Source organism: Colossoma macropomum, unplaced genomic scaffold, assembly GCF_904425465.1.
Source record: "Colossoma macropomum unplaced genomic scaffold, Colossoma_macropomum, whole genome shotgun sequence".
Lineage (NCBI taxonomy): Eukaryota > Metazoa > Chordata > Actinopteri > Characiformes > Serrasalmidae > Colossoma > Colossoma macropomum.
In genome coordinates, this window is record NW_023495456.1 from 134,533 (window position 1) to 147,073 (window position 12,541).

Genomic DNA, 12,541 nt, shown 5'->3' on the forward strand with positions numbered 1-12,541 from the left:
GTCACACTCTCACACTGATTCATAGAAACACAATGAAAACTGATAGTGAGAAACTTTTTTCGTGTCCTTCGTTACAGTTCATTCCACTGTAAAATAACAATGGAGGCTTTAATATTCGGACAAGCAGCTCTCTAAAGCTCACAGATCTCTAAAACGGAGAGCAGCACAGACTCAACGTCAGTCTTTCACAGAGTTTCTTGGAGTTGTTGTTGTGAGGTTGAGCAAAACTAGAGATCAGGCAGAGAGAGAGTAGAACACACAGAACCAGTTTCAGCTACGAGTAAGAACTCAATCCCAGAGTTCCCTGTTTTCACATCACACACACAAAGCTGAACTGCACTCTTAAAAAGATGGTTCTTCGAGGGGTCTTTAGTAAAGACATTGGTTCTCTATAGAAACGTGAACACTCAGAGAACCATTTACATGATTAAAGGGTTCTTTGCGTCATGAAAGTGTTCTTCAGATTGATGGAGAACATGTGTGTTTAACATGTTTTACTTTTGAAAAAGGTTCTATATAGCAGCAAAAAAGGTTCTTCTATTGTTACAGGCTGAACATTGTAGAAATAAAAAAAAACTTTTATTGTACTATATAGATATACAGTATATACAGTATTCTGTGTAGAACCATTTACAGCATGTTCTCTATCAATCTGAAGATTTAACAATGCAAGGAATTATTTAAGCATGCAACCTTTTCTTTGAATGTTCATGGTTCCATACAGAACAATTTTCTTGCCTAAGGAACCCATAATTCTTAAAAGTGGCAAACAAAAAAGAGTTCTATTACTAATGTGCTTTTGTGGGTTACTATTGAGACAATGGCAAACTTGAACATTCTTTCTGGTGCTATGAAGAACCATTTTCAAAAAGGTTTTATATAGAATCATATATAACACATTCTCCATCAGTCTGAAGAACCATTTCACCACACAAAGAACCCTTTAAGAATACAATTGTTTCTTTGATTTTTCATGCTTCTATACAGAACCATCCTCTTTCCTAAAGAACCCTTGAAGAACCATTTTTTTGAAGAGTGTGGCTCAGATCTGTTTGTGCTCTTATGTGCAGTGAAAACTCAACTGCATTTGAATCATAAATTGGTTCTTTGCATTGTGAAAGTGTTCTTCGGATTGATGAAGAATGTATTTTATATGATTTTGTATAGAACCTTTTTGAAAAGGGATCTATATAGCACCAAACAAGGTTCTTCTTTGGTTACAGGCTTAAAGTTGTAGAAATACAAGAACGCTTTATGGAACTATATAGAATATTTTTTTTTTTTAAATATTCTATATACAACCACCTATAGGACATTCTCCATCAACCTGAAGAACCATTTCAAATAGTTCTATGAGTGTTCATTATTCTATTTAGAACCATTGTCTTTACTAAAGAACCCTTGGAGAACCATCTTTTTAAGAGTGTGGATCAGACCTGTTTGTGCTCTTATGTGCAGTGAAACTCAAACTGAGGGTGAAAGTGTGTTGGAGAACGCAGAGATCACCGCGAGAGCCGGAGAACATTTCACTACAAACTGGCAGCTGATCTGAAACTGTGAAGAGAGTGAATCAACATCTGGATCCAGACATTATAAACATGATAAAGACTCTTATTGGCTGTGTTTTACTAGCAGCTCCTCTGTCTCCTCAGTCGGCTGCAGACGCAGCGTTTATACGTGTCTCTTCACCTTTTTCTCTCTTCTAGCTTCTCACTGGCTGCTGTCTGAGTCACTCGCTCAGCTCCATCACTGACCATCTCACACTGCAGGACTCGAGAACGTTCTGAGTCCTAAAAATCAGACATGTCTGAAAATATTTGGAGATCCTCTGATCACTCCGGAGTTGGATCAGAAGGCTAAAGAGTGACTCGTTTCTCCTCTCACTCCACCAGATCATCTGCACCGTCAGTCACTTCTGATCCCGATCTGGAAAATCACTTCAGAGTGAAAATGTGCTGAAAGGGGCAGATCTGGGTTAAAAACAGGCTAAAAACCATGTTGTGTAGGTCCAGATTAAAAGCTCTCTGTAGCGCTGATGCGTTAGACATTTAACATTCTAATTATTCTAATCATGATGGAGCTTTGAGTCTCTGTTTATGTCAGTTTGTTAATAAGTTACTGAACTAGCAGCTCTGAGTGTTTTAAAGGCTGCTGTGAGAGAACATCACTCTCAAAACTCCCACATCTGAACTTGTGATCATCACAGCTTCGTTAACAAGCAGAGTCACTTTAGCAGAATGTGAAACAGTGAAGAAACGAACTGTTACGACAATCAATAAAACACATAAAACTTCATAAGTGAGAGAAATGTTTATATAGTCAGCACTATAAACTTAATCAGATCTGATCAGGTGCATAATGGAGACTAACTTAAAAGCTCAAGTGCTCACAGAACTATAGTCTGAGACGACTTAAGTTTCGTCTTTTAAACTTAAAAGCTGCAGGTTTTTAGAAAGTAATGAATCACAAACAGGTGAAAGACTGAGATTCAGAACTGAGTCTGAGGTTTGAGTGTCAGAGTTGAGCTTATCAGGGTTTACAGCACTGACTCTTCAGTTTCTGTTTCAGTGCATGTTTGTTGAGAAAATTGAATTTTTCTCTTATTTATTTCCTTTTAATTATGACAGATGCCGTTTAAATAAAGCTGTTGTTAATGTTGCTGCTCAGCTTAGTATAAAACCCAGTATTATATATTTACACAGCACAGGACCAGGACTACATATTTACTCAGTAACACTTTACATTAAGGCTCAAAAATTAAAGATTAATTATGTCTTTAATAAGTTATTAACTACTTGTTATTTATATATTAATGAAATGTTGATTAAGCATTAGTTATTTCTTAGTAACTGATTATGTACTTAGTAATTAGTAACTGAGTTCACTGTTAACTGATTGTTTGGTTTATTAGTTCAGAGCTTATTTACTCATTAATTGTGTAAAAACTGCTGATTTTTCACTGTTAATGAACTGATTAGTGTGTTTACTCATATAAATAATTACATATGAACTAACTAGTACTTTTGAATTAGTCTTATTAATGATCTGTTAATTAATCTACTTTCTGCTTATTTGCTATGACTTTATCTCCTGATCTTCACAATGTCTCAAATATGTGTTGCAGTCACATCTGAAGGACAATATCACAGAATATCAAAATCCTACAGTATGTTTGTTTCTGTTACGCTGTGTTAGATGTGAGTGTGAGGTGAGTGAGACTTTCTGACAATCTGAAAATAATGTCATAGTAAAGAAGCAAAAACACAGTTTACACACTTTATAGTCTCAAATCGTTCTGTTCACAGAGTCACAACTGAATAATTCTTCAGTAAAATTTCTTCCTCTTCAGGAGTTTGATAATCTGATATTTTGTGCTTCAAATATGCCGACAGATTTTGAGATACTGTGAAAATTCAGGAGATAAAGTCACAGCACATGAGCAGAAACACCAACACCTCACATTCTGTGGGTAAAATGTATAATTCAGATTGTGTGATAATCTGTTATTATAAGTATCATTTCTTTAGATGTTTCTGAAGCAGCATTAGTGAATAAGAAGGTGATTCAGTGCTGTCACAGCCGCTGTCTCAAGCAGATAATGCAGTCTCACTGTGTGTCTGTTATGCTGTGTTTAAAAGATCATTTAAGAAGTTATTTGGTAAAATTTCTCACAGTTCAGCATTTTGAGACGTTTAATGATTGGAAGGTAAGACGGTAGCAGAAAAGCACAAATTCACCCTTTACCTTTCTCTTGAAGTATATTTAAAAAGGAACCTTTTGATAGAAGAAGGTAAAAACACTCTTTCAGCATGAATTTGGGGCCTGGAGATCTCTGTGTGCTCTGTTTGTGCAGGGGCTAGGAATGTGAGTTAGGGGCCCTTTGCTCCCATTGGGAGTAGGCCTCTCACTTTCTCCCTTCTTCTCTTAGTTCCAAATAGATGAGATCATTTTAAAAAGAACCATATGTTCTGTCTCCTGTTTCAACAACAAGAACCATAGATATATGCTGTTGGTCATTCTGTTTGGGAGGGGACATTTAGAATTGGTACAGATCCTCTCTCAGGTACTTTATGGTGCTTGATATGATACTGTTTTACTTTGTAATAAACTTTTTATGAAGACAACACAGTGTCAATGGAGTTGTCCATCATCTTCACATCATTGGTACTTAATAAACAACACTCTTATTTACACATTTCTTTTACACAATGTTAAGTTCTAAAATGGTTCAGACTTTCTGAAATAGACTCCCTAAAAACACAACTCAGACAGTCTCTGTGTTTCTGTTTAATTCTTTTATTCAGCATTTATGCACATACAGATTCTATACAGAGAGATTCTCAGTGTTATATCACCATCTACAGGTGCCAGAATGCAACTGCAGCACCATTTAAGGTGGAACGGGAAATTCTCATAAGAAGTTGGTGAATAAGAAGCTACTTCAGCCTTGTAGCTGCACAAGATGTCTCAGTATGAACTGGTAACTATATGGGGTTTGTAGTTTATCTGCCGCTCTAAGCAGATTCACTGCGTGAATGAATTAAATGGGAGCTACACAGAGACTCTCCTCCTCCACTGCAAGTGTGTCTTCCTGCAGGCTTTACTCTAAACAGGAGGGACTGAACTCCAAACAGGTTGTTCTGAGCTCTAAATGGGTTTGTGTTCTGTTAAATGCTGTTATTGGTCTAATATAAATGTATTCAAGCAGGTTTAATGTGAACTCCAGCCGGTCCAGTACGCTTGTTCACGCTTTGTGTTTGACTTGTTCAAAACTCAGTGCTGATCTCAATGCAGTGAAATATTGGCTTTTAATATGAATAGTTATATATATATATATATATATATATATATATATATATATATATATATATATATATATATATATATATATATATTATATATTTTTTTTTCTGATATAAATCAAGTCGTGTTCATTTTTTTTCCTCTTTAATGTGACATTAAAACACCAACAAAATTAAAAACACATATGAGTAAGAGGTGGGGGCGGCACGGTGGCGCAGTGGGTAGCGCTGTCGCCTCACAGCAAGAATGGCCTGGGTTCGATTCCCGGGCGGGCGACCAGGGTCATTTCTGTGTGGAGTTTGCCTGTTCTCCCCGTGTCTGCGTGGGTTTCCTCCGGGTACTCCGGTTTCCTCCCACAGTCCAAAAACATGCAGTCAGGCCGATTGGACGTGCTAAAATTGCCCCTAGGTGTGTGTGACTGTGTATGTCTGTCTGTCTGCCCTGCGATGGACTGGCGACCTGTCCAGGGTGTATCCTGCCTTCCGCCCAATGACAGCTGGGATAGGCTCCAGCACCCCACCGCGACCCAGTAGGATAAGCGGTTTAGATGATGTATGTATGTATGTATGTATGTATGTATGAGTAAGAGGTAGTGAGACAAGATGAAGCCAAAAAATGTTTTAGTCTGATAAATAATATAAAAACGGTTGTTTGTTTCTGATGAATTTATGAGAATAGAAGCAAACACCCTCATCACTGACATTCGTTGGTCTTAAAGTCACAGAGCTCAGACCCCGATCTATAAATAAATAAATTATTGTACTTCATGTTTATCTGAAAAACGCCAATCTGCACAGATCGCCTAAAAGTACTGGTAGAATAAGAGTTCATTTTAATATTCACACAAATGCTGTTCACAGTTAACATGAAATCTTAAGAGGAGGGAAATTTTATGATGTGGCCCATTTAACCCAGCAAACATGCACACATTGGCCCTTTGTTAGCAAGCTGAGGGCAGTGTGGGCAGGGGCTAGCCCATACAAATCCCAAAAAGACCCAGTGTGGGTTTTCTGTGGGCAGCCTGCACTTTGGAATGCCCACTCAAATCCCATGCAGGACCACAGTGTGTTACCTCATGTTGGGCCAATCATGCCATGTTTTTACCACAGAAGGTCCAGTAACATAATTTGTAAGGGATTTGACTGTTGTTGTGAATATGATGTTAATTCTTCATTACCCAGTGCTTAGTTAATAAGTACTTAATCATTCATTAAAGAACTGTTTAGTAGTGTTACTGATTATTACATTAAGAATCACTCACTGATCATTTTAATACGGTTGTCAGTCAGACAAACTCAGAGTGTCAGAGAGACGAGTTCCAGCTGAATATAAAACAGGAAATGTAGGTCTTTGAAATGTGACACCAGGGAGGAGAGAACTGACATGTTTCTCAGGTGAAGCTGAAAGTGTTTCTCCAGTGTTCAACACCAGAGGATCAGTATTGTTTTTTGGAAGCCATGATGACATTATGATATGAGATATAATACACACGAAAGGACGACACATTCAGTTAAAGAGCCTTTTTCTAGGATCTTGTTTGTGGAGGTAAGAGCTTTATATGAATATTTTAGTAACTTTTATAAAGAACAAGGAAAGAGATCAACAGCTAAATCAGCAGCTGCTGCAGTTCACATTAATCTGACTCTCATTAAAGTCACTTTCTTTCTTCTTCACCAGTAAAATTAAAAGTAATTGTTGACTCTGTGTATCTTGTGTCGTCTGCTGAGCTCCTGCCTCTGTGAATGTGTACACAGTAAATGAGTTTAGCTGCTTCTGTAGTTTAATTTACTGCTAATTCATGATGTCCACATTTGTCTGTTTTTAATTACAACTTTTACTGGCTGTTTCTGTGAGCTTTTCTGAGCTGTTTATTGTACAGAGTTGTTCTTCTTTTTAAGTCTGACAGGTTTTGTTAAACCTGAAAAGCAGGATGAGCCTCTCTGAGGAATGTGAGGAAGACAGTGCTACCTCCATCAAACACTCACAGTAAGAGATTTTTTCTCTCATATGTCATAATACATCTTTGTAATTGTCAATGCAATGTCATCCTGTAATATGTTTGACTTATATTTGTTTTCTAAATAGAAAAATATGAATGTCTAATATAATATTTCTATAATATTGTATTCAGTCTAATGCAGCAGGAGAGATCAGACTCTCCTTCTCCCAGCTGTGTGTCCATGAAGAGTGATGTGTCTATGACTCGTCCATTAGGGTTTAAAGATGGAGACCCCTCATCTGGACACAGGTAACAGCTCCTCACCGTTCAGCCATCAGACTCTCCAGTACTCTGCTCTATCATGGATTCTGTGCAGGGATTTAAACTTCGTAGCAGCTACTGCTGTCCTCCAATCAGGACATTCCACTCAAATCAGATTCATCACTAGTTGCTGTTTTTATAAACCTTTTTATCAGACAAACTAGAAGAATGTTTAACAATAAAAACATCAAGACAAAAGTTAATATTGTAAAAACATTTGTTACTACTACTACTACTACTAATAAAATGAATGTGGTGTCAATCACAAATGAAATTGAGGGCTGATTTTCCAGTAACATGATCAGCTGTTACAGAACATTATTAAGCCTCTCCTGAAGCAAATCAGCTCCTGACTGTTACAGTAGAGCTTCATCTTTCACTCTTTCTGTTACATTCATTCATTAGTTGTTCTTCAGCTTATGTTCATTATTCATTCATAACACGCAATTTGTTCTTAATATCTGTTCCTGGTTGCCACTGTATTAGTTAGTGATAGTTATTATGTCAGTTAACCGTAAAGTTAATATAATATTTAATCTTAGTTACTACATTTTAGTTATTATTTTAGGTAATTTTCCATTCATTCTGAAAATGTATTTAGTCTAATTTTTATTACTGCAGGAACAGTCAATTCCTTCTCATGCTTGTTCATTTATAACAAAGCTTAACACAATCATTAATTATTAATGGATAATTATTACATTATAATATTATACAACTATTATATAACTATTACATTATATTAATTCACGAGTTGTTGGTTACTAGCTCAATAAGGAACCTTATTGTAAAGTGTTACTATATTCTTTAGTGTTTTATATTTCTTTTTACTTGATCTATTTTAAACTTGGTAATTCTTAAAAGAGTATATATTTTACTGATTACTTTTTATTTTACATTTTATTTAATCTTTTTTACTGGTTTGAAATGATCCTGTGTTTTACCTTTGTTTTACTTTAGTGTTTATTACTGTCTTCAGTCCTTTGTCCTCTGTTCTAATGCTGAGCTACATTGTAAATGAATACACCTTCAGTGTACTTTGAGTTTAAATAAAGGCAGATAGCATCTCTGTGGAATTTACGCTTCAGTCATATGCACCATAGACTCAATGTGCAAAAAAACAAAAAATACTCGACATAAGATGTAACGTAAAAAAGTATCTGTTCCATCAGATTGTCTCGTTGTGAATGTCTGTTGTGAACTGGCTTTAGTGATAAAGCCTGTAATGAGCATTGTTTTGCTCACTTCTCAGTTTGATTGTTTTGTGCCAGTTCATTTTCAGTCTCATGAGTGTTTATGTTGTAAAACTACCTAAATAAATAAACAAATCATAAATTATTCTAATGAAGGAAATGGAGCACAGCAAATTATTATTATTTTTTTTTTTTGTTTTGCCCTGCTCTTATTTCTGTGCTCCACTTAGCATAAAAAAATCTTTTGCTGAAATAAGACATCATCACTTTAAAATAAGACGAGGAATTTAAAGGCTGTATATAAACCACTGGAGTAATTTCTACATTCCTTTGTAGTGAAGTACTGGGAAAGAGATCAGACTATCCAGAATCCAGCTGTCCATCCTTGAAGAGTGACAGGTTTATGGAACCTCCACAGATGGTCAAAGATGGAGACGCTTCATCTGAATACAGGTAACAGCTCCCCATAAATTACTAACTGAACCCACCTGTACTTCATGAAAAGTAACCAGACATTTCTACATTGACTTTTAAATATAGAAATTATACAGTTCCTCAAGGTTAAAACACATCTACTCTTGCAAATGTACACTTGTGTAGACAAGTTACTATATACATCATTACAAACCTTGAGTATTAGGGCTAAACTTTCAGTGTATGCCATAAATGTCAAAACATCTGTACATCTGTACATTAGAGCTGTTTTCTGCTAGTGCCCCTATGGGAGTCTAGTAGTATGTTACTGATTAGCTAACAGAAATACACATGAACATTTTTGGCTGTCCTAGATTAAACATGGGCATCAGCTTGTGACAAATATGTTAGCATATACACTGACCCTGATGAACAAGGTGAAAGGAGGCTAACAAAGTATGCAGAGCAACAGTTGGACTATAGTCTGGAATCATAAAACTACAAAGTGAAACTATGTGGTCAGTAGAGCTGATAAAATGGACAGTGAGTGTAAATACAAAGGAGGTTTTCATGTTATTGCTGCTCAGTGTATTTTGCCTTAAATATAGCAGTTTTACACTAAGCCTTGAAGTAAAGAGCCCTAATATAGAACTGCCACCACACACACCTACACACACAGTTGCAACTCCATTATGTATTTCTGAAGATGTACTATATATTACTTATAATATTTAAATATAATACACTAATAACAAAAAGTATTTACAATATTTTTGTTATATGCATGTCACTAAGAAAATGGTTAATAATTCAAATGGAAACACTTACTAATGCACAAATATAAATTATATATTATATCATTAATATTAATAATAAACTGTAAGATAAAGTTTATTTAGCTGTTTATTGGGTCCAATTAATATAAAGTGTTACCAAGTACCCTGAATGAGCAGTTCTATGTTTGATGTTTCAAGAATTTAACTCTTTCCCTACCAAACCTTGAGTAAAATAAGAGCAGTACTACAATACTTACAGAGTTTAAATACAACCAGCATGAAGATTCTGGTGATTAAAGACACTTAAAAAGTGCAGAAATGTATTTTTAGTGCCTAAGAAAGTCCTGAGGATTCAACACATTTTTTTTAAGTAGAAAGTGTGTGATGCAGTGATACATAATTTCATTTAACCCCTTAACTTCCCAGACTTATTACACACACAAGGCTTATTTTTCAGTAACTACAGGGACTTCGGTGCAAACTGTTTGAGTTATTCTATAGAAGTGTGTGTTAAAACTTTGGGCCCACTGGTGGACTCACAGTCTGTTAAGGGGTTAAGCCTGATATATCACCTACTAAATTATAAAGATGTGTTATCTTTTCTAATTTACAGGGTGAGTCAAAAGTCAGGAATCATCTACAGTTCCAAAAAACGCTTAAGGTTAGATTGTTAGATGTTAATGTGCATCATATTAGGTACACTCTGATGAAAGGTCAAAAGCAGTGTTCAAAATCCCATGGCTGATTTGAATGGAGTCATTCTTTTCTGTCCTGTGACAAGAAAAAGTGAAATATTCCTCATGACGCCTTGTTTCTTACAGACGTGAATCTTCATCTACTGGAATTAAACTTCAGGAGGACTTCAAAATGAATCTGAGACAGAAGTTTCAGTGTTTGAATGAGGTGATAACAAACCAGGAAACCCCAACACCTCTCAGTGAGATCTACACAGAGCTCTACATCACAGAGGGAGACAGTGGAGAGGTCAATAATGAACATGAGGTCAGACAGATCGAGGCAGCATCCAGGAGAACAGCAACAGAGGAAACACAAATCAAATGCAATGACATCTTTAAACCCTTATCTGAACAAGACAAACCCATCAGAACTGTGCTGACAAAGGGAGTCGCTGGCATTGGAAAAACAGTCTCTGTGCAGAAGTTCATTCTAGACTGGACTGAAGGGAAAGCAAATCAGGATGTCCACTTCATATTTCCACTTCCTTTCAGAGAACTGAATTTGATGAAGGACCAAAAACTCAGTTTGGTGGATCTTCTTCATACACAGTTTAAGGAGATTAAAGAAAGGGAAATATCCAGATCTTACAAAGTTCTGTTCATATTTGATGGTTTGGATGAGTGTCGTTTAACTCTAGATTTTCAGAGCACTGTGAGATTGGATGATGTCACTCAGTCATCCTCAGTGAAGGTGCTGCTAACCAATCTGATCAAGGGGAATCTGCTTCCCTCTGCTCTCATCTGGATAACCTCCCGACCTGCAGCAGCTGATCAGATCCCCTCTGAGTGTGTGGATCGTGTGACAGAAGTACGAGGGTTCAGTGACCCACAGAAGGAGGAGTACTTCAGGAAGAGAAGCAGTGATCAGAGCCTGACCAATAGAATCATCACACACCTGAAGACATCAAGAAGCCTCTACATCATGTGCCACATTCCTGTGTTCTGCTGGATTTCAGCCACTGTTCTAGAGAGAATGTTGGGTGAAGCAGAGAGTGGAGAGACCCCCAAAACTCTGACTCAAATGTACACACACTTCCTCATCATTCAGACACAAATCATGAGAGAAAAGTACACAAAGAAGCAGAAGACAGATGAAGAAGTACTTCTCAAACTGGGACGACTGGCTTTTCAGCAGCTGATGAAAGGAAACCTGATCTTCTATGAGGAAGATCTGAGAGAGTGTGGCATCGACATTAAAGAAGCATCAGTGTACTCAGGTGTGTGTACACAGATCTTCAGAGAGGAATCTGGGCTGCACCAGAGTAAAGTGTATTGCTTTGTTCATCTGAGCATTCAGGAACATCTTGCAGCTCTATATGTGCACCTGACCTTCATGAAGCAGAAGAGAAATGTGCTTAATCAGAGTCTGTCCTCTAAACTGGGGATCCTCAAGAGAAAAGAAATTCCAATCTCAGATGTACACAAGAGTGCTGTGGATCAGGCCTTACAGAGTAAGAATGGACATCTGGATCTTTTCCTTCGCTTTCTTCTGGGTCTCTCACTGGAGTCCAATCAGACTCTCATACAAGCGTTAGTGACACAGACAGGAAGTAGCTCCTACATCAAAGAGGAAACAGCTCAGTACATCAAGAAGAAGATCAGAGAGAATCCCTCTGCAGAGAAATCTGTCAATCTGTTCCACTGTCTGAATGAACTGGATGACCGTTCTCTAGTTGAAGAAGTTCAGCAGTACCTGCAGTCTGACAGACTAAACCAAAGAAAACTCTCTTCTTCACAGTGGTCAGCTGTGGTCTTTGTACTGCTGACATCAGGAGAGAACCTGGAAACATTTGTCCTGCAGAAATATAACAGATCAGATGATGTTCTTCTGAAGCTGCTGCCTGTAGTTGCAGAATCCAGAACAGCTGAGTGAGTAATACTGAGTAAAACTGACATTTTAGAAACATGTTGAATGTAACAGTGCTTATTCTTTCAAATATTAATGTAAAGGTAATAAACACAAAATCCAACAAATTTTCTTCACATGTCTGAACATTTTGTATAGTTTATTCATCATTGTGTGCCTGTATTTGCTTATATTAGTTATATTAGGAACTCACATCAGTCAAATGAATGTTAGAATTTGTATGTTGTTTTCTTCAGCCTTTCAAGTTGCAATCTGACAAAGAAAAGCTGTGCAGCTCTGGCCTCAGTGCTCAGCTCAGAATTCTCCAGCCTGAGAAAGCTGGATCTGACTAGAAACAATCTAGGAGATTCAGGAGTGAAGCTGCTCTCTGCTGGACTGAAGAATCATCTCTGTAAACTGGAGACACTGAAGTAAGATCATCTTTCTTTAACATGTCCTGGTCCTCAGAAAGATTTACAGTTTAGTAAGACTTTCATGTTTGTTAATTAACT

At 36.9% G+C, this 12,541-nt stretch overlaps 1 pseudogene; it reads left to right on the top strand.

The window, feature by feature from the left end:
* Window positions 1-12,541, top strand: part of LOC118802104 — a 50,351-nt pseudogene that overhangs the window by 21,717 nt on the left and 16,093 nt on the right.